Source organism: Arvicanthis niloticus, chromosome 14 (assembly GCF_011762505.2).
Source record: "Arvicanthis niloticus isolate mArvNil1 chromosome 14, mArvNil1.pat.X, whole genome shotgun sequence".
Classification (NCBI taxonomy): Eukaryota; Metazoa; Chordata; class Mammalia; order Rodentia; family Muridae; genus Arvicanthis; species Arvicanthis niloticus.
Genome location: NC_047671.1, coordinates 42,548,931 through 42,572,683, shown reverse-complemented (window position 1 = coordinate 42,572,683; position 23,753 = coordinate 42,548,931). Strand labels below are relative to the sequence as shown.

General features: G+C 42.2%; 1 long non-coding RNA gene and 1 pseudogene across 1 annotated transcript; both read right to left on the bottom strand.

Moving 5' to 3' along the window:
- On the bottom strand, positions 1 to 22,314 carry LOC143434403 (uncharacterized). Its single transcript, XR_013103874.1, has 3 exons — positions 22,197 to 22,314; positions 20,551 to 20,677; positions 1 to 510 (listed from the first exon to the last, which is right to left on the bottom strand). It is a non-coding gene; the product is annotated as an uncharacterized LOC143434403 (long non-coding RNA).
- Positions 5,264 to 5,868, bottom strand: LOC117719971 (ferredoxin-2, mitochondrial-like; annotated as a pseudogene).
- Positions 22,315 to 23,753: the final 1,439 nt, after the last annotated feature.

Below are 23,753 nucleotides of genomic sequence, written 5' to 3'. Positions count from 1 at the left end.
TTGCTGCAAACACAGGCTTTATTTTTTATATTTATTTATCTACTTATTTACATTTTATTTTTTTAAGTGAGCAATGCACTTTTCTTCTGCTTTCCAAAACTCGAGAACAAAGTTGATGAGGAGAGTCTTCCCTGTAGCTTAGTCCTTTGTGTTGTCTTGTAATGGCCACCAAGTGTCACTCTTGTTCTTTCTTCTTCTTCTAAAAATATGCTGATAGACAAAGTGACCCTTAATCTTAATCCTATTCTTTCTAGTTCCAATTATTACTGTCTTTTACTAGGTTGCTTGTCTCGTGTTACCTTAACCACTCAGAGCTGCTGGTTTGGGCCCTGCTATCTGGGTCCATGACATGAAGATGAAAGATCAGGGGTACATTGACATGATGGATGTCAGCCTTTGTGTCTTGTCATCCGGGCAAGCTGGGTCACCTTGCTCATTTCTCACTCTGCAGAAATCACTCCAACATCTCTCTTTGCAGGTGGCCATTCAGGCTCAGCCCATTGTAGATTCCTGTTGATAGCAACAAACTCCTGGTTATTTATAGCAGGGGACATATATAATTTCAAAGGGGTGAAACAGATGGGAACTCAATTTTCTCATGTCTAAAGCAAATTACACAAGCAAAATACAAAGTATACTATTGAGAAATAAGTGTACTGTTTTAAGGAAACAGACTTTGTCAGAATCTTAGTGACAAGACACAGAAGTGGGCAAGCATCATTAGCTTCTAGTTTATTGGGCAGAGTGGGAATCAGTAAAGCTGTTTGCAGTGACAGAGAGTGGTGGCACGGGGAAGTGGATGTTATTACAAATAATAACCTAGAGTTCATTTGGGTTTAGGTAAGAATATGCTTTTTAAAATATTCCTTTTAAAGGTCTTTGAACTATACATCTTCAATTAAAAGAAATCTCCATCACTACCCCTTTCCCTCTTCCTCCCTTTGTTCCCTCCCAGGTACACTCTCTTCAATTCTTCTCAGGTCCCCACACTCTCAAAATGGATAGCTTCCTTTCTTTGATTATTATTGTTACCTACTTAATCATACATGTGTGTATATGTATGGACAAATATGTAACTACAACCTGTTGAGTTCATTTTTGTTTTAGATAAGAGCTTATAGCAAAATTTCTAGAACATGCATTTCCAATCCCATGTGCTCCATGTTCTCACAGGGTATTCTATAGAGAGGGTTGGCACGAATGAAGGAACCATCTTGGACAAGGCAGAACACAGGATGTTGCATCTAATTGTTCCTTCAAAGACAAATGATTATCTATAGTCCCAGCCCGCACTGACACAAGGACCCATAGGCGGAGACTAACACATTCCTCTGTGCTCAGGTTAGGAAAGAACAAGGGAATGATGGGCAAAGATATGTGGATATTTCTCTCAGAATGGACATAGAACATGAAGACATTTATGCCACCTGTAAGTGTGTGCCGAAGGACATAGCATGGGAAGGGTGCCTACTGACAACACTGTATGTTGTTGTCATAAATAAAGGAACCTTTTCCTTTATCCAATCTGTTCCCTCCATTCTTCTAGAACTTAAGGTATCAAAGAAGGAAGTAGCCACAGCAGGTGAAGTGGAGGATATGTACAGTCTCAACAACATAGTGTTCTCTTAAATGTTCTGACATTTTTTTATTTAGTGTGTGTGTGTGTGTGTGTGTGTGTGTGTGTGTGTGTATGTGTAGGGGGCTTAGTGACACACACACATATAAAATGTATTTCATAGTGTAAATGTGGAGGTCAGAGTACAATTAGGGTGAAGTTGTTCTCTCAGTACACCATGTGGGTGACATGGCACTAACTCGGGTAGTCAGCTTGGCAGTAAGTATCATTACCTACTGAACTGAATATCATTTTCTCTCTCTTTTCCTCCCTTCCTCCCTCGTTCCTTGCCCTTCTACCCTCTCTCTCATTTAATTAGTGCCTATCTCTTTATCTAGGTTGATCTGGCTATTGTAATCTCAAATGCATGACCTGCAAGCAGAGGCTGATGCTGGGTGTGGGTATTGTAGCATTACAGAAAGCCAAGATAGAACCTAGTCACAGGTTACTTAGATTTTACTACTCCCATAGTGCACAGTTCATGTTATTGTCCTTATAAGAAACACACATTGTTGCCTACAATGTTCCCAATAGCACTCCCTTGTGGGAATAAATAGAATTCCCTCTTTATTCATTGCCAAATTCTATCTTATCTGTCTGTGATGCTGTAACAAAATCCTTGGGACTGAGAAATTAAGTGCAACAATAATTTATTCCTTATAGTTGAAGAGGCTGCAAAGTCCAAGTTAAGGTGCCGGTGAGACTGGTTATCTAGTGAAGGCTTCTAATATATTCCCTTGAGTAGCCAGGAGTGCTATGTGAAGCCTCTTTCACACTATCCCAGTGCAATTCCCTCATGACCCAATGACTTCCCAAAGGCCTCACTTTCCAATTCTGATGCATTGCATATTCGATTTCAACATGAATTTTAGTGGGGACACAGGCATTCAAACTACTTAATGTTGCACTGACCAGGGAGTACTCTACATGAAAACTGAAACAATGGGTTCAGCCTCTTGAAACCAATAGTCATCCTGTCTAGGCTGAGTTAATACAGTACTAGGATGCCTGGGAAAACTCATTTATGTGTTGTAGAAATTTTTAATCCCAATCAGGGTTTCTACCCTGCCTTGATCATTCAGTTCCTGGAAAAAAGCCATACAACCTTTTTTTTTTTTTTTTTTTTAAATTTACAATAAGCCTTAAGCAGCACAAGAGCTGGGCAGATGCCTACCCTCAATGCTATTAGAATCTACTTTCCTATTGATAACCTCGAGTTATTACTTACTATGTTTCATCTGGGCTGCTCTTAATTCCAATTGGTCAGCCCTTGGGGCCACGTTTTTCATGACTGACCTAACTCATGGAGGCCTCTCCTTCATTTGCCTCTTCTTTCTCATGGGTTCTCCTTCTATCCCTCAGCCCAGGGAACTCTAAAACACACCTCTGTAAATTGTCCCTCAACCAAGTAGAGAAAATCGATTCAAGGCCTTTGAATGTAAGAGAAGGAAGAGCCACACCATGCTTTCTTACTGCTGAGGATGTTCTTGATCCCACTGAGTAGTTTCCTGTCTTTGCAGTTTTAATCACCAATGTAAAGACTGAGGGGATGTCATGTGAGTTTAAAAGCAGCCATCCCACAGGACTAAGGTGTAGCCACTTTTATCGATAGAAGTGTGACCACTTAATGAAAGGTGATTTTTAGAATGGCAAGATGGTCTCAGTATTCTTTTCCTATAAATATAAATATTCACCTAGTGTTAAGGCATGAATGGATACATTATATAATAATGAGTGAGCTACTTTCATTATTGGTCTGAAGAGAGCCTCATGGTTGTTAGACAAGCTGCCAGCCTAACATATTGGCTTTTAAATTATTTCACCCATTCAGCCAGGAAAATGGTTTTATGTGGGTTTTTTTTCCTTCCCTGAATACAATAAAGAATGAAAGATAGCCAACCTGGCTCATGAATACATAATGAACGCTGACTGGAAGAGACGGGTCTGGTGGCACTTAATGACAGATAGTTTATAGCTGATTAATTTTCTGCTCGGTAAGGTGCCATTGATATGAGTTTGGGGTAACTATACAGGCTCTCACTTTGGGGGAAGACATGGTGCCCTGGTGACTTACAGTGAGTGCACAGTAGTGTTCTCAGCAGGGGTCACTAAGAGAGCTATTGCTCAGAATTCACTGTTGTTTTGGGTTTTTTGTTGTTGTTTTCTAAAGTTCTTTGGATTTCTCCATTTAATACTAAAAATATTTAAGAGACCTTTTAATTTATTTAACAATGCATGGGAAGCCAACTTTATAAACTATTTAAGCAGATTTGTCACCTCTCTCTCTCTCTCTCTCTCTCTCTCTCTCTCTCTCTCTCTCTCTCTGTGTGTGTGTGTGTGTGTGTGTGTGTGTATAAGTGATGTATGTATACATGTTCCTTTGTATGTATGCGTGCATATGAGGGTGTGCACTACCATATGTGTACATCTGGGAGACAAGAGCCAAATCAGGATATCTTCCTCAATTTCTCTCTACCTTATTTTTTTTGAGGCTCAAGATAATCTCTCTCTCTCTCTCTCTCTCTCTCTCTCTCTCTCTCTCTCTCTGTCTCTCTCTTTCGGATATTATATTTACATTTTAGATTTTATCCCCTTACCCCATTTCCCCCAACCCAGGAACCCCCTATCCCACCCCCTTCCTCCTGCTTCTATAAGGATGTGCCCTATCTACTCCCCACTCCCACCTCCCCACCCTCAAATTCCCCCCAGTTGGTGTCCAGCCTTCATGGGACCAAGAATCTCCTCTCCCACCTATGCCTGACAAGTCCATCCTCCCCTACATATATAACTGGAGTCATGGGTCCCTCCCTATGTGTTCCCAGGCTGGTGGTTTAGACCCTGGGGAGCTCTGGTTGGTTGGTATTGTTGCTCTCCTTATGGGGCCACAAACCCCTTCTGCTACTTCAGTCTTCTCTCTCACTCCTACATTGGGAACCCCTTGATCAGATCAATGGTTAGCTGTGAAAATCTGACTCTGAATATGTCAGCCTCTGGCAGAACTCTAAGGAGACAGCTATATCAGGCTCCTGTCAGCATGCACTTTCTGACATCCACATTTGTGTCTACCTTTGTTGACTGCACATGGGATGGATACCCAGGTGGAATGGTCTCCAGAAGGCCCCTCCTTCAGTTTCTGTCCCACACTTTGTCTCCATATTTGCTCCCTTGAGTATTTTGTTACTCCTTTTAAGTAGGACCGAGGCACCCACACTTGGTCTTCCTTCTTCATGGGCTTTTTGTAGTCTGTGAGGTGAATCTTGGCTATTTCAAGCTTTTGGACTAATATCCACTTATCAGTGAGTAAATACCATGTATGTTCTTTTGTGGTTGGGTTACCTCACTCAGGATAATATTTTCTAGTTCCATCCATTTACCTAAGAATTTATCGAATTCATTTTTTTTGGGGGGGGTGACTTTTATTGCAGCTCTGGTTTGAGTCCATCCTTAATTTATAGTTCGATTCTCTCTGGTAGACTGACACATCCAAGACCCATCCCCCTCAGGGCTCAGACACTGGCTGTCCCCAGTGGCAGCTCTGGTCTCACACTGTGTGTCCAACTTCTCTTTCCTGGGCAGTCTGTGCTTTGTGGTAGGAAGCATGGCTTTTCTTTTCTGTTCCATGACTCTGGTCAGTCCAGTGGCCTCATGTCAGTGGGGCTTGGGGATGTGGCCATCCACATAGAAGTTCCTGGTGATCTTGGGAAGAGTAAATTCGACTCCTACCAGCTCAGGGGTCATCACAATCTGGCAGCCCAGCCTCGAGTTCTCCTGGAGCAGTGGAGCCATGTCCAACATGTTGTCCTCCCTCTCCTCAGGAAGAGGCAGGAGATTAAGGTGGGCCTTACTCACATACACATGGCAGGTGGAGCAAGCCAGAGATGCTTTGCAGGCCCCTTCCAGGTACACCCCATGGCTCTGGGCCAGGTATAAAACATTGTCCCCTACTCTGCCCCTCACCAGGATCCTCTTGCCAGAGTAGTCCATGTTGACCCTGGGGACAAACAGGGTGCAGGTGCTGAGCCAGAGGCTGTCCTGAGAACAAGTGACAGGGCAAGGAAGCATGGCATGACGGGCACTCACACATCCTGGGGCAGCTCCGGGCCATCCACCTCGTCCTCGCCAGCTCCCTGCTCGCCTGTAGTTCCAAATGTCCTAGATGTTACTGCCCAGTGCCCGGCCCTGGGTCCCTAAGATCTCCCAGCCACCCATAACAGGACCCAGGGGCTCATGCCGCGGGCCATGGAGGCAGCCATGATAGGCCATGATAGGCCAAATTCATTATTTTTAATAGCTGAGTAATACTCCATTGTGCAAATGTACCACATTTTTTGTATCCATTCCTTTGTTGAAGGACATCTGGGTTCTTTCCAGCTTCTGGCTATTATAAATAAGGCTGCTATGAACATAGTGGAGCATATGTCCTTGTTATATGTTGGAGCATCTTCTGGGTATATGCCCAGGAGTTGTATAGGTGGGTCTTCAGGTAATGCTATGTTCAATATTCTGTGGAACCGCTAGACTGATTTCCAGAGTGGTTGTACCAGCTTGCAATCCCACCAACAATGGAAGAGTGTTTCTCTTTCTCCGCATCCTTACCAGCATCTATTATCACCTCAGTTTTTGACCTTAGCCATTCTGAATGGTTTGAGGTGGTATCTCAGGGCTGTTTTGATTTGCATTTCCCTGATGACTAAGGATGTTGAGCATTTCTTAAGGTGCTTCTCAGCCATTTGAGTTTCCTCAGTTGAGAATTCCTTGTTTAGCTCTGTACCCCATTTTTAATAGGGTTATTTGGTTGTCTGGAGTCTAATTTCTTGAGTTCTCTGTATATATTGGATATTAGCCCTCTATTGAATGTAGGATTGGTAATGATCATTTCCCAATCTGTTGGTTGCCTTTTTGTCCTATTGATAGTGTCCTTTGCCTTACAGAAGCTTTGTAATTTTATGAGGTCCCAATTGTCAATTCTTGATCTTAGAACATAAGCCATTGTTGTTCTGTTCAGGAACTTTTCCCCTGTGCCTAGGTATTCGAAGGTCTTCCCCAACTTCTCTTCTATTAGTTTCAGTGTATCTGGTTTTATGTGAAAGTCCTTTATTCACTTGGACTTGAGCTTTGTACAAGGGGATAAGAATAGATTGTTTTGCATTCTTCTACATGCTGACCTCCAGTTGAACCAGTACCATTTGTTGAAAATGCTGTCCTTTTTCCACTGGATGGTTTTATTTAGCTCCTTTGTCAAAGATCAAGTGACCATAGGTGTATGGGTTCATTTCTGGATCTTCAATTCTATTCCATTGATCTTCCTGCCTGCCTCTGTACCAATACCATGCAGTTTTTTATCACTGTTACTCTGTAGTACAGGTTGAGATCAGGGATGATGATTCCTCCAGAAGTTCTTTTATTGTTGAAAATAGTTTTTGCTATCCTGGGTTTTTTGTTATTCCAAGTGAGTTTGCAAATTGCTCTTTATACCTCTATGAAGAACTGGTTTAGAATTTTGATGGGGATTGCATTGAATGTAGACTTCTTTTGGCAAGATGGCCATTTTTACTAAATTAATCCTGCCAATCCAGGAGCATGGGAGATCTTTCCATCTTCTGAGATCTTTGACTTCCTTTTGTTGTCTAACTGCTTTGGCTAGGACTTCCAATACGATATTGAATAGGTAGAATGAGAGTGGGCAGCCTTGTTTAGTCCCGGATCTTAGTGGGATTACTTCAAGTTTCTCTTCATTTAGTTTGATGGTGGCTACTGGCTTGCTGTATATTGCTTTTACTATGTTTAGGTATGGGGCTTTGAATTCCTAATCTTTCCAAGACTTTTAACATAAAGGGATGTTGAATTTTGTCAAATGCTTTCTGAGCATCTAGTGAGATGATCATGTGGTGTTTTTCTTTGAGTTTGTTTATATAGTGAATTACATTGATGAATTTCCAAATATTGAACCATCCCTGCATTCCTGGGATAAAGCCTACTTGATTGTGATGGATGATTGTTTTAAGGTGTTCTTGGATTTGGTTTGTGAGAATTCTATTAAGTATTTTTGCATCTATATTCATAAGAGAGATTGGTCTGAAGTTCTTTTCCTTTGTTGGGTCTTTGTGATGTTTAGGCATGAGTGTGATTGTAGCTTCATAGAATGAATTGGGTAGTATTCCTTCTGTTTCTATTCGATGGAATAGTTTGAAGAGAATTGGTATTAGGTCTTCCTTGAATTCTGTTTCTATTCGATGGAATAGTTTGAAGAGAATTGGTATTAGGTCTTCCTTGAAGGTCTGATAGAATTCTGCACTAAAACTATCTGGTCCCAGACCTTTTTTTGTGGAGAGACTTTTAATGACTGCTTCTATTTCTTTAGGGTTATGGGACTGTTTAGATGTTTTTATCTGTTCCTGATTTAATTTTGGTACCTGATATCTGTCGAGAAAATTGTCCATTTCATCCAGATTTTCTAATTTTGTTGAGTATAGGCCTTTGTAGTAGGATCTGCTGTTTTTTTTTTTTTAATTTCCTCAGTTTCTGTTGTTATGTCTCCCTTTTCAGCTCTGATTTTCTTAATTTGGATACTGTCTCTGTGCCCTTTGTTTAGTCTGGCTAAGGGTTTATCTATCTTGTTGATTTTCTCAAAGAACCAGCTCCTGGTTTTGTTGATATTTTGTATAGTTCTTTCTGTTTCTACTTGGTTGATTTCAGCCCTGAGTTTGATTATTTCCTGCCATCTACTCCTCTTGGGTGTATTTGCTTCTTTTTGTGTTAGAGCTTTCAGCTGTGCTGTCAAGTTGTTAGTGTATGCTCTCTCTAGTTTCTTTCTGTAAGCACTTAGAGCTGTGAGTTTTCGTCTTAGTACTGCTTTCATGGAGTCCCACAAGTTTTGGTACGATGTGTCCTCATTTTCATTAAATTCTAAAAATTCTTTAATTTCTTTCTTTATTTTTTCCATGACCAAGTCATCACTGAGTAGAGCATTGTTCACTTTCCACTTGTATGTGGGCTTTCCATTGTTTTTTTCATCATTAAAGACCAGCCTTAGTCCATGGTGGTCTGATAGGGTGCAAGAGATTATTTCAATCTTTTTGTATCTGTTGAGGCCTGTTTTGTGACCAATTATATGGTCTATTTTGGAGAAGGTAGCATGAGGTGCTGAGAAAAAGGTATATTCTTTTGTTTTAGGATGAAATGTTCTACAGATATTAGTTAAATCCATTTGGTTCATAACTTCTGTTAGTTTCATTGTGTCTTGGTTTAGTTTCTGTTTCCATGATCTGTCCATTGTTGAAAGTGGGGTGTTGAAATCCCCCACTATTATTGTGTGAGGTGCAATGTATGCTTTGAGCTTTAGTAAAGTTTCTTTTATTTATGTGGGTGCCCTTGCATTTGGTTTTCCATCTCTAGGGTAGTCTCTCTTTGAGATTTCTTTATTGTTTCTACTTCCATTTTTAGATCCTGAATGATTTTGTTTAATTGCTTCACCTGTTTGTTAGTGTTTTCTTGTAATTCTTTAAGTAATTTTTGTGTCTCCTCTTTAAGGGCTTCTACATGTTTACTTGTGTTCTCTTGTACTTCTTTAAGGGAGTTATTTATGTCTGTCTTAAAGTCCTCTATCATCATCATGAGAAGTGATTTTAATTCTGAATCATGCTTTTTTCGGTGTGATGGGGTGTCTAGGGCTTGCTATGGTGGGAGAACTGGGTTTTGATGATGCCAAGTAACTTTGGTTTCTGTTGCTTACATTCTTGTGCTTGCCTTTGCCATCTGGTTAACTCTAGTGCTACCTGCACTCACTGTCTCTGATTGGAGCCTGTCTTTCCAGTTATCTTCCTTCTGTCAGAACTCCTCAGGGTCCAGATGTCTTTGTGATCCTGTGATACTGACCTCCAGCTGTTCTGAGTACATGGCTCCTCTAGGATGTCTCAGGATATGGTGTCTTCACGGGAGCAGACCAGCTAGGTGTCCGCTGCTCTGATTGTAGTAGCTTCTCTAGGATGTCTCAGGATATAGTGTATTCATGGGAGCAGACCAGCTAGGTGTCTACCCCAGCCACATGGAGCAATTGAGGGGTGGCTCCACCTTATTTTTTGAACCAGAGTCTACCCCTGAACTTGATGCTCACCAATTGGCTAGATTATCTAGACAGGAAGACCCCCAAATCTTTCAGTGTTTATCTCCTCAGAAATGGGCTTAAGTAATTTTTTATATGAAATCTGGGCATCTCAACTCAGGTCCCTGTGTTCACAGCAAATATTCTACCCACTGGGCCATGTATTGCTCTTTTGACTGAATACCTATTACAAGCCAGGCAGTGGTGGTGCACACCTTTATTCCCAGCACTTGGGAGGCAGAAGCAGGCAGATTTTTGAGTTTGAGGCCAGCCTGGTGAGTTCCAGGACAGCCAGGGCTATACAGAGAAACCCTGTATTGAAAAAACCTAAATAAATAAATAAATAAATACAAAAAATAAATACCTATTATAGCTTGCTAGCAATGTCATTCTAGGATTTGGTTGAGTACTATTTTATTCTTCATTTATTTTATCCTTGAGAATTGGCATGATATTTTCTTGCATTGTTCATATGGATCCCTACATTCAAGTGTCATTATCTCATAGGTGACTAGTAAGATGGTGGATGGATTATCAGGTGAAGTGAATCTGTGGATGGCATATACCTGGTGTGGGGAGTGAGTAGAAAAAAGAGAAAAAGAAATGACTGATTATTGCTTATGTGTTTTTATGGATAATAGTAAATGAGCTAACTTCCCTAAGAATTAATATTGTGCATCCATTCATTAAGAGCTATAAACTGAGAAGGCCTGTATCTATAAACATTAAATCATTTAATAACAAAAAGGCCTTTAGTTTTTATTACAGACTTCTCTTGGACTCTTTGCTGTCAAATTAATCAGTTTAATGAAAAATCTTACAGTGCAGAAAAAGCCCTACCCCCAACACAGACAGGAGCTTCAAATCATTCCATGTCTGCTAGGAAAAATGAAATCTGTAGCTAGCAGCCATAGTATGACAGCTAAACTTGGTCAACTAGACTGCATCTGGAATCAACTAGAACCCGAGCTGCTGGCACTCCTGTGGGGGAGTTTCTTGTTCAGGTTATTCAAAGCAGAAACACCCACCCTAAATTTAATCCATATCTTCTTTCAGCAACCCATGTAAAAGGACAGAGAAGAAGAAAACATTGCTTTTTGGCTGCTTGCCCTCACTATTACTGTCAAGTTCATCTATCATGGTATTGAGAGAGTTCTTCACTGTTTCTAGAAATTTCTTTGGGATTCCAATGAAGACTGAAGACCTGCAACTCTCCAGGAAACCTCTAAGTTTTCAGCTCCATACAGGGACCACTGAGATACCCAGCATCATGAACTGAGCAGTTAATAAACTTTTTCAGTTTCTCCAATGGGTGGTAGAGATTGTTGAACTCCTCAGAACATGTCTTGTAAGTCAATCTGGTAAATCTCATATATATTCATTCTCTTAGTTCTGTTCCTTTAGGAAACCCTGACTAATACACATAGCATTTCAAAAAGTGTCATCATGGTGTATTAGAAAATGATTATGTCCCCATGAAATGTGGACAATTCATAAACAGTTGAAAAGCTCTAAAGAAGAGAGTGGCCATAACCTACAATCCAAATGCTAAGGGTTATTGCTGTAAAACACAAACAACAAAAGCAAAGATAGATAACTAGGGTTTCATCAAACTAAATGACCTCTTACAATAAAGACTGAAAAGTAGGAGTTGGAAAAGATGAGATGAAAAGGAACCTCTTGTAACATGCTTGTGGGTAATATAAATTGGAGCAGCCATTGTTGAAAACAGTGTGACTATTTCTTGAAATATTAAAGAGAATTTCTATATCATATAATATTCCTATTCCTGAATTTACACCAAAAAGTGAAATCACCATGCAGAAGAGGTGTTTTCACTGTAGGAATGTTCCAAATTACCAGGATGTGGAATCTGCCATAATATTTGAATTGATGAGTAAGAAAAAGAACCTATCCCTATCTATGTATCCACTCAGAATGAATCTATGTATCTACTCAGAATGAAGGTTTTTACACAGATAATCTGGGGTCATTTACAACAATGTAGACAAACTATCAAATGTACTAAAAAAGATAAAGTAATCTGTAAATTCATCTGCATGCAAAAGCTGAGCAAAGCAAAACTCCTCATAGAAGCAGAGATTAGAGCCCAGGTCTTCAGGAGTGGTGATGGAGTTAGGGTGGGTAAAGAAACCATAGATGCAGATACCAACAGTCAACCATTGGACTGAATAGGGGACCCCAAATGGAAGAGTTAGGGGGAGGGAGGACTGAAGGAGCTGAAAAAGTTTGCAACCCCATAGGAAGAACAACAATATCAACTAAACAGAGCCCCCCCCCCCCCCCGAGCTCCCAGGGACTAAACAACCAACTAAAGAGTGCACATGAAAAGACCCATGGCTCCAGCTGTATATAGCAGAGGTTTTCCATATCTGGCATCAATGGGAGAGGAGATCCTGTGGAGGCACAATGTCCCAGCATAAGAGGTGCTAAAGTGGTGAGGCAGGAATAGGTGGGTGGGTGGGGAAGCACCCTCATAGAAGCAAAGGGGAGGTGGGATCTAATGGGGGGTTTGGAGATAAGAAGCCAGGAAGGGAGACAACATTTGAAATGTAAATAAACAAAATAACCAATTAAAAAAAGAAAGAAAGAAAAAAGTCAGGTAAGGTCTAGAGATCCACAGAACAGCATGGGAATGTGGCAAAGGATATTATAAACCCTGAAAACTGTTAAAAAACAAAATATTAACTGTTCTCACCACCAAAAAGCAAAGTGTGTAAGGTGCTAGATACATCAGTTAGCTTAATTTAATCATTTCACTGAATGTTAAAATGTCATGCTATATATTGTACATCACTATTTTTTAAAAATCAACCTAACCTTAATGGAGCTGAAGTAAAGACAAACCAGGCACAAAGGAACTGTTTACCATTCTGGGAAAAAAAAAAAAAAGAACTTATTTGGGATATATAAATAATCTTGAAATCCGCCAGTTAAGAACATAAGAACACAACAGAACATCAAAATATTTGAGTAGTCATTTCACCAAAGTACATAAGTGGTTAACAAAATTTCATGTGCTTGACACCTCAGTAGTTATTAGGGAGATGCACATTGGGATGATGGCAAAATGCCACTACATAACTATGGGTTTACATTTAGACTGAGGATTCCACGTGACAGTGAGAATGGGAAGCAGCCAAAATATATCCACACACATCTTGTAGAAATGGAAAACAATAACATCACCTTGGAAAACCTATTGCCAGTCTCTTAAGCATCCCTAAACACATCTAGCACAGACCTAACTGTTGCCTCTCTGAGCATTTACAAAGAAAACTGAAGTCATATGTGCATTCAAAAACATGAACACGAATTTTTCTACAATAGCTAAAAGTCTAAAAACAACTGAAATATCCACCAACAGATAAACAAATACATAAACCATCCATATCATTTCCATATAATGGAATTAAACTGGGTGGCAAAAAATGATAAAATATTGATGCATGTAACAATGTAAATGATTACACATGAGAATAATTATCCTGATTTCACAGAAAGATACCCCTTCCGAAAGAAGCTCACTGTATGATTTCATTTACACAAAAGTCTAGACCATGCTGACTGATCTACAATGCAGAAAGCAGAGGCATCCTTTGACCCTCATTGAGGAGGATGCTAAACAAAGCAACCCAAGTTGAAATAATATCATAAAATGGTGATACTTTGCCAGCCAGTTTTGGAGTTTGAACATACATGAAAAGTATAATGTATTATTTTAAGCTGTTTTTTAAAATTTACTGTTTAAGAATCTATGAATTATTTATGCTGTTGTTAGTGACCAATCATAGTTACCTTCAAGTTCTAGGACTGTGGCAGTAGCCTACATTGTTTTGGGAATCTCTTGGATACTCCTGACCAACAACTCAAGGGGAATTAAGACTGCCTCTAACTAGGGTTGGTTAGTTTACTTAGGGTTCAAACCAGGAGAGGTAGAGAGATCTAGAAAATTATCCTTCAAACTAAGTGTGTCTGTGACAAAGTAACATGCGCTACCTCTACTCAAGACTTCTTGCTTTCAACTGAAGGTGAAGTGTAATACTCTAGGCCTATAGAGATAAAAGGTGGCAGTGCTCTTGCCTACTGACCTGATCACCAAATATCCAGTTTTTTCTTTGTACCATTTTATATATTCACCCTTCCCTATTCTAAATTCTCATTCAGTAACAGCATTAAGATAGATGCATAAACTATCTGAATAGTATACAATACTGCCTTTCTGAGTGAGACTATGTGGTGACTGTCTGATTCAGACCTGCCAATCCAAAGAACTATGGCATAAAATACATTCCTGAGTTTACATGTAATGAAAGTAAAATCAGTGTGCAGAATGAGTATCTTCACTATGTCACTGTATAAAGTGACTAGGATATGGAATCAACCACGGAGTGTGTGGGTTGATTAACAAGGAAAATAGGCGGCACACTCACTCAGAGTAACAATTTGTAAAATGAAACTTCTGTGGCCACATTCAACAATACAGACAAACCCTACCTCACTGTATGAATGTGGTGTATAGCTCTGAAGATGATGGGGGACAATGAAGGGCATAGGTGAGTTACAGGAGCATCTGATTCTTGATGGCCATTGGTAGATGCACTGAGAGTGAGGACTTTTTTTATAAGTCGGGTCCTGGAAAATTCCTAGGAGGAGCTCTATGGCCTCCTGGACCTTAGCTATGTTCTCTAGGGGTGCTTCACTATTAGGCATTTAATCATATCTGATGGGCACTGAGATACATGCTATGACTGAAGACAGTATATTATTTAGCCACTTCCTGCATGTAGGTATTTGGATGATCAAAGTCTGACTTTAGGTCTTAAATACTCAAGGATTTTAAGTCCATTTTTCAGTAGAGGTATCTTAAGACTGTACCCTTTATTATTCTTAAGGCAAAGTTTCGTAAGCTATTACAATACTTAGAGAATACTGACTCATCCCCACACCAGACCCCAAACTCCTCTTTGGAATCAATGATTGGGATCTTCCTGTGGGTATTTGGCTAACAGTTAAGCATTGTAAGCACTGCTAAGAATGTTACCTTACTGTTAATGTCTCTGTTGTAAGAAGTGTTTACTGTTCCTATGAATGAACACAACTGTAGAGAGCCATCCAACCAGCCCTATTTATGAAGGGCTGCTATAGAAGCCAGCAGTCCCTGTATGCCTGGCTGCCTTATGTAGGGAGTTGTGAGTGGACCAGCCAGTCCCTCTCTTGATAACCAGCAGGCTTGACTTTCATTGTAGTTACAGGTTGCTTTGAGTGCTTCATGGCTCCCTTGAGGACACTACACCCAGCTGTAAAGAACATTATAACCTTAGCTGCTGGCTTCTTAAAACCAACTTCATCTTCAGTATCCTGCTTCTAGCCTCTACTGCTTTATTTTGGACCACTATCAGAAAATTTTTATTTTAGCCATGGTAAGCCTTAATGACCTCTCCTACAGATGCTGCAAGGGACTCGACTATTGGCTATTCATAACTGCATAGCATCAGCCAGGAAAGATTATCTCCCCAAAGCTTAGCAGTTAAGAGCACTGGCTACTCTTCCCAGTGCCCACATGGTGACTGTCAACTATTTGTAACTCTAGCTCCAAGGGATACAATACATTCTTCTGGCCTCTGTTGGTACCAGGAATACATATAGTACATAGACATACATGCAGGCAAAACACTTGCGCACATATAATAATACAGTTAAACTTAAAAACAAAGCAGCAAACACTCCTTTGTGATTGACAGAAAAGAGGTTGTGTTTAAGTTAAGTAGTCTTGATTGTCATCTTTGTCACCAATTATGGAATTAAAAGACAACATACATCAGCTATCCCTGGTAAGGGGAAATGGAATATTTTTTTTGAGGGCAGGCTGGAAGTGGGTGGGACTAGGAACAGGAGGGATCAGATAATGGGGGGGGGTTGTGGGAGGTGGAGGGAGAGAGTACAGGGAGAGATGACTGGATTTAGGGGGGCATATGAGAGGCAGTATGGAAACCTAGTACAGTGGAAACTATGAGGATGTTCCTAGGGAAGATTCCAAGTAATAAGGGATAAGGAATCTGAACAGTCCATCTTCTGTAACCAGGCAGCTTCCAGTAGTGAGACTGGGACACCAACTCAGCCCCCAAACCTTCAACCTACAACTTGTCCTGCCTGCAAGATGTGATAGGATAATAGTGGCATAGAACTTATCTTAGTGGCCAACCAATGGCAAGCTCAACTTGGGGGCCATGCCATGAGAGGAAGCCCATATCTGACAATGGCTGTAGGACCAAGAACTAGCAGCTGGATAGCCCAGAGACCTAAGATAGAACCAAATACAACTGGCAAAAAAAAAAAAAAAAAAAAAAAAAAGTCCGTGAAATGATTCCCAATGATATTCTGCTATACTCATAGACCAGAGCCTAGGGCAATTATCAGAGAAGTGTCGTCTAGAGACTGATGGGAGCAGATGGAGAGACCCACGGCCAAACATTAGGCAGAACTTGGGGAACCCTATAGAAGAGGAGCAGAAAGGATTGCAAGAACTATAGCGCTCAAGGACACCAGGAGAACACGGCCCAAAGAACCAAGCAGGGCTTATAGGGGCTCACAAACACTGAAGCAACAGTCATAGAGCCTGCAGGGGTCTGCACTAGGTCATCTGCATATATGTTATGGTTGTATAGCTTGGTGTTTTTGTGGGACTCCTGACAGTGCTTCTGACTCTTCTGCCTGCTCTTAGGACCCTATTCCTCCTATTGGTGGCTCTGCCCATCCTTAATATGAAAGGATGCGCCTAGTTATTGTAACTTGTTATACCATGTTCAGTTGGTATCTCTGAGAGGCCTGCTCTTTTCTGAAGAGAAATGAAAGTAGAGTAGATCTGGGGGAAGAGGGTTTGTGTATGGGGGAGGGGAAACTGTGGTTCAGATGTAATATATGAGAAATGAATTTTAAAAAAATGAAGAAGCACACAGGCACACCCACACAAAGAGCCAGACTCACTATATCAAAGGAGTGGATTTAGAATCCCAAATCCAAACAACCCTAACCCCTGGGAGGGCATGGGTATTATCAATGTTTTCAGTGATATAGGACAGGCACTCTCCTGTTAGACTGGATTAATCAACTTAAACAAAGAAAAGGGGGATCCACAACTTAATTCAAGCTCAGACATGTCCAGGACAAACCTTGCACAGTGAGCTTGGCCATAAATTTTCCATCTTGTTTATCTGTGGCCTCTTTCCTCACCTGTCTGCCTGTCAGGGTTGCTTCCATTAAGACTATAATTCATATTTATATAAGGCTTATAAATTTGGTTGAATTGTAAATCACCCCCCCCTTTTGTTTTTGTAAAATTACAGTTAAAGAACAAATCTGTCATGAAGGCTGACAAGATGCCTTAGCAGGTAAAGAAACGTGCACCAAGCTGAAGAAGTCCTGCATTTGATCCCAGAACCTACATGAGTGAAAGAGAAAATGGACTTTCACAAGTTGTACTATGACCTTCACACACATGCAGGAGCACATATTTATGTCTACATACACACACACACACAAACACACACACACACACACACACACAGAGACACACACACACATACACAAGTAAATATAATCAATTTTAAAATTCTTGTGATTCTTTCTAGCTATATAACTAGGCTGATTTTCAGTCTTATGGATTACTCACAGGCAGATGGGGCTTCTGTCCTATATACTGACTCTGTAACGTGGCCACATTAGGATTCATCATAGACTTTTCCCAAATGACTGTTGCTTGCCTACAATCTTTATCATGAGCAGAACAAATGAGCTTGGTGTATGAAGTGGTAACATTATCCTCAGTGTGTAGTCCCAGTGGCAGTCACAGTGAGGGCGTGAATACTGACTTTCAGAGTCATAGACCTAAAGGTCTTGATACCCAGGGTCCTAAGTTATAACACTAGGAGGTGGCTCCACAGCTCCAAAGAGTGACGGAGTACAGATTCTTCCAGAAGCCAAGACAACAAAGGACAGTAAGGGACTGAGAAGAAAAGAGATGGGCAGAGACATGAGACTACCCAAATTGAGGAGTTATAAAGAGATGAGGGGAGGAGCCTATGAGCCCTAGTTGCTGCAAGAGTTTGAAAGAATCCTCAAAGGATGAGCTAAAAGTCCTGACACCCAAGCTCAAGAGGTATAAATGCTGCCCACTGACACCATAAGCCCAGGGCTGCAGGCCTCAGCCTTAAGGACGTAGAGCCTTAAGCCTCCAACTTTGAAAGCTTGTAATCATAATCCTATAGTGCTTAAGACTTAGAGTAGTAAGACTCTGGATTTGAAGGCCCAGTATGTGAGCTTCTAGAACCAGGGATATTAATGTCAAGTGAAGTGCCCCTTTTGTCTGCCCACGGTTTTTATTTGGTTTGAGTAAAAGAACCTCCTGTCAACTGTTGGTGACCTTTTCGAGCCTCTTAGCTTTAGCAGATGGACTACATCACACGCTTAGTCCAGAGTCATTCTGCTCTGGCGGCAAAGCTCACATCCTCACATTCACACTGGTTTCTTTAGTGATCATACTTTGTTCTGTGCGATAAGGTAGAAAGCTGAGCGAGAAGGAACGTGCTGAGCGAGAAGGAACGTGTGTCCACTGTATTTGTTGCTGAGGGTTGGAAAAGCAGATGCACCAGGGTGAAACTGATTAAGTAGTTTATCTTAGGAATTTGACTTTTCCATAACTGTGAACACTAGTTAAACCACCATCTTAGAATTCTGGGTATTGCTAGGCTCCCAAACATTGAGACAGGTAGTCAAGGAAAGATGGGGTATGTGATGGTTAATTTCAATCGTCAACCTAGTGAGGTCTAGAATCTCTTGAGAAGCCGGAGAAGCCAGCTACTGGACATTTTTATGGCTTGGAGGTGGAATTATCTTGGCTATGTTCATTGAGGTGGAAAGCACCACCCACTGTGGGTGGTGCCATTCCTTGGGCTTAGATTTTGAAATGTATATAAACCATGAAGTAGGTTGAACTCCAGCCCTCGTTGCTGTCTGCTTCCTGACTTCAGAAGCAATGTGACCGGTTTCCTCAAACTCCTTCTGCCAGGGAAGCCTGCACTTTGAGTTAAAACACATCCCTCCTTTTCTCCTTAAGTTGCTTTTGTTAGGGCACTTTGTCACAGCATCACAAAGGTAACAAGGACAGTCATAGTGATCTGTACGAGTCAGAGTGGCTTTGGTTTCACTCTCTAGTCAATTCAAATGTTCCTATGGATGTTGGGATGAATCCATCTTGCACATGTAATTATGTCTAGAAGCAGTTGACTTTTGGTAAAGACGATTATCTTAAGTGAGTCAAATCACACGAGCCACCCGAAGTGAAGAATTGAGGCTGCATAGAAGAAATTCTAGTTGTAGAAGCAGCTTCAATTTATGCTCAGTGTTCACAACAATCTACACTAGAGATATCTATCACACTTGCCTACCCAGCCCACAGGACCACACAGGACAGCTCAGCAACACACACATCATCAGCACATATTCTTGATTAGTTCAGATTCAACCGTGATTTATATAGAGTTGATATAAATACAAGTAAGCACACCTTGGTTAGAACCAAAAAGACTGCATCCGTCCTTAGCTAGATATAAACCTCCATCTTTGGTAATGCTGATGACCTGAAGGAGAGGCTACCACCTTGCCCAGGAGCTGGAAAAGCTGAAGACAGATGGTGAGGCTACAACAGATTGGCCACTGTCTACTGCTGCCAAACAGAACTAGCTGGTGTGTGAGAGGGTCTACAGGCTGCATCACCTGGGGTGATGGCTAGATTTCTACTGAAAAAGATAAGCAGTCCCACCTTTCCGTGGGGCACTGGGTAAGTTGGAACCACTGTTACTCTTGAGTTTGAAGCTAGTCTACAAAGTGCCAGGTCAGCCAGGGCTACATAGATACCCTGTCCAATTTGACCTTTGTCCAATACCCTGTACACAGAATAAAACAAAACAACAACAGATAAAACTCAACTTATGTTAAAATCACCCTTGGTGTTATTGCTAAGTTCCTTTCGTTTTTATTGTAAACATTCCCTTTAATGTTTGTCTTCCTATACTTGAGTAGGGACCTGGGAGAATGGGGCAATGAGATGCTTTACCTAGCACCTACTGGACTCTCATCTGCTGCCCTACTTTCTTTGAGCAAGAAGATAGACAATAAAACAACCAACTGAGCTACTGTTATGCCAACACTGGTCACTTTCAACATTCCATGGATGCGTTACCATCAAAGCTGGCCTGGCTCTGGGAAGCATAGCCTTAGCCATGGTTGTTTCAATCCATCTGTACCAGAAGTTTTGCTATTCTAAGCCTCAGTGAACCCTAAATGGCCATGGAAGCATTTCAACCTAGGCAGAGGGGAGCATGTTCCCTAGTCACTGTCGTGACTGTTATTAGAGGCAAGGTTGTGACTGGTGCAAACAGAAACCTTAATTTGCATGTGAGAAGTGTTGTGATTCCTGGAAACATTTCATTGGCTCTGTACAAAGCTGTCCCAGGCAGGTATATGCAGGGAGGCTTCTGGGAATTATCAACAGGACATTTTGTTGTACAGATCCTTAGAGCATAACTAATACACCTATGCCTGGCTACAGTCTAAAAATCAAGAATTCTCTTCTCAGGAAGTGAAGAAAAGGGGAACTTGTTCCTACTCTCCACAGTTTAAGATTTTAGGGATAAGAGGCCATAGGAACCTACATGGAGCTTTGTGTGTTCAATTAAATACGAAATCTTCTCCATCATAGATAGTACTTGGAAAACTTGATAGAGTGACCTTGGGATCAAAGAAATGTCCATACCTCAAAGTGTTCTCCTCAGGACAGCCTTGGGCCACTGCGAGTGGGGGATTCTCTAAGGCAGGCATCAGTATAGTGTGTGGCTTAGCAGAAGAACTTTTTGAAGGCCTTTGGAGGAGCTGTTTTCTTTCTGTGGAAGAAAAGAAAGCAGGATAATGACCCAGGGCAATATCTTTACACATAGATGCCTTTGGGGAACCTGCTTGAGCATAGTGAAAAAACTAATTTATAGCTTGGATTTGCACAGGCAAAACAGATTTTATTGAGAAAGTCCTTTGCACAAATTCATCCGCATCAACTCTAACTCATATTTGGGTGGCCGTAATATTTCATGGTTGTTGAGCTTTTAGTCTCTGGTCCAAGCAGTGCATACAGATGCCCACATTTAATCTCCTAAGACCTTCATGGAGTATCTACTATTGCTGCTATTCACACATGACAAACGAGAACTGAAGCACAGATGGTAGAGCAAACTGACACCTCTGTCTAAGCATCTAGGACAAACAGGAGCAGCAGAGAAAGTCTTTCTCTAGCATCCCCCTGATGCATCCTGGAACCCAACTGGCTGCCCTGACACAGAAACAGGGTGCTCTGTGCCCTCCCTTCGATAGGATGAGGGAAACCATACAGGGTGAATACCCTGTGACAGGGATCTCAATCCAAAGGGACTTAAACCCAGCCCATAATTTAATAAGGTTAAAATTAATTAGAGCCTGCCGTTTAGGTTCATTCTGATTAAATGCGATTAAATAAATAATACACTTTGACTACACCGGAGTTGGCTCTGAAAGAAAAATCTACAGACCGGAAGAAAGAGGACCCGGAAGGAGGGTCAAAGGTCAAAGGCTTAGTACTACCCACCCTTTGGACTACTAGGCTGCTTTGCCTTTGGAGGTTTTTCAGCCTCCTCTTGTTTTTCCAATGCGGTAGCCCCTTTCTGGGAGAGCACAAACCATTTCCTGATCCTCTGCAGCTTCCAGGGGGTAACAGGGCCTTTTCATATCAAGATAAAATGTATTTTCAGGGAGGAATCATCGCAGAAAGGGGTTTGGGAATAAAGGGTCAGTTTAGAATCTTCTAGACTAGTTAAATCTGCTCTAGTTTATGCTGAGCTTAAGAAACCAGGCAGACTAATAACCCTATTCTCTCTACCTTTGTGGTCCACAGGGGCAGAGAATCCACAGGAGATGACAGATTGGACCTGCTGGTGTTTTGATTTGCCACAGGCACCCCCTGGCTAGGCTCACAGTGCAAGCAGAGGAGTCTGCAGCCCTCAGCAGGCAGTCAGAAGGCATTTTTCAGCTCTCTGCATACCTTTTATTGTGCATGCTTGTGAAGCCAATAACAAAGGGGGATCCCACACCTCACAGTAACATGCAAGTTACCTGGTTGCATTCATAAGTTGTTGCAAAATGCTCCCAGATCCCAGTTCTCTGTCTCTCTGTCTCTGTCTGTCTGTCTCTCTGTTTCTGTCTCTCTGTTTCTGTCTGTCTGTCTCTGTCTCTCTGTTTCTGTCTGTCTCTGTTCTCTCTCTCTCTCTCTCTCTCTCTCTCTCTCTCTCTCTCTCTCTCTCTCTCTCTCTCTCTCTCTCTCTCTCTCTCTCTCTCTCTCTCTCTCTCTCTCTCTCTCAATTCTAACCTGAAATATACCTGATAGTCAGACAGAACAGCGACAATCAAGAGACATCTTTGCCATTCAGAGAATTTATGAAAATTCCTTGCTTCTGGAAGACTCTCAAACTCCACACGCCCTAGCGGGTGAGCTCCCTGCAGCAGCTGGAAGCTGATCTAAAAATAGCACGGGGGCGGGAAGAGCCCCAGGAGCTCTGCGGGCGGGTGATCCCCGGCTCTCCCCAGAGCGGGCGCACGCTCCCTGCCTGGGAAAGCCTGCAGGCAAGCTGCGCGCGGCGTTAACCCCGAAGGTGCCGTGCTCGCTGAGGACTAGGAATGGAAAAGCCCCGAAGCGTTTGTTTGCTTTCTCACTCTAAGCCACAATGAACACATCTGCAATTAAGTTCTAATTTCTCCATTCCCCACACGCAAAGAGCATGAAATCTGTCCTGGGTCCTTTTATTTTTTGAGACGCTTCAATCCAAACCTTAAAATCAAAATCATCCCCAAATTTGGTCTTGGGCATGATGTCTCTAGCACAGGGTTCCCTCCCCTGTCCTTTAGGCTGTTTATGAACAATTGCTTTTTCTAGGAGGGAAGTGCCAAGTAGAGGCTGTACGTGCATGCATGCCTCTGTGTGTGTGTGTGTGTGTGTGTGTGTGTGTGTGTGTGTGTGTATGCGTCCGTGTCAGTGCGCGCACCCGCGTTTATTTTTGGCGCACGCACACCCCTCGGTAGCCTCAAGGTCGGCGACAACCCTGATCAGTCGGGGTCCCCCGCCCACCAGGTCTCCCGCCTGCCAAGGACGTGGGAAGGAGGAAGTCCCCCAGTGGTGGCGGGGCATCTTGGGGAGCCCTGCAGTTTCAGCACTGTCGTACTGGAGCGGGGACAAGCAGAAGCCTGTCCCCCCAAAGGTGTGGACTTGGACCTTCACCAGTGGGCGGCCGGGGCCTGGCTGGTCCAAGCCTCGCCCCCGGCTCGCTGCCCACCTCCAGGGGCTCCTTGCAGCCCCTTGGCTCTCTCGGCCAGCTCTCACGGAATTTGGCTCTGAGAAGCAGCTGGTCCTGGTCAGGATCTCTGGTCCCTCTCAAATGGAAACAGTTCCTCCCGAGGAATCGGCTGGGAATCTCAGTGGAAATGCACTGGGGCTGGGCCCCCTGGCGTGTTTAGCCAAGGCCAAGCTTACCACTTTGAGGCAAGGGATGCTTCAAATGGAGCGGGATTCCTGGTTACAGACTGAGGTAAGCCCTCAACTGAGATGATATTGACTGGAGATTACAATCCTAATGGGGCCAGCCGCCCAAGGTTTGCCTCCCTTGTCTGACCCAGGCCTCTAGTCATCCACAGTCTTTTTCTGTACCACCGCTTTTACCTAGCCTCCCTATTCCTGTGTGAAAGTATTCCTCTGTGTGGGTATGGGCGGGATTTCCTCTGGCTCCAATTTCAGAGTCTTACTGTTTATATCAGTTTTATGGCTGACCTGAAGTACCCCCTCCTCTTGCCCTTCCACCCCTCTCCCTTGCTTTATTTCTCTGCTGCTGTCTTTCCTTGTCTTGTGTGTGCCCTCACCGGCTGTCTTTCTAACTTAGCTGTCTT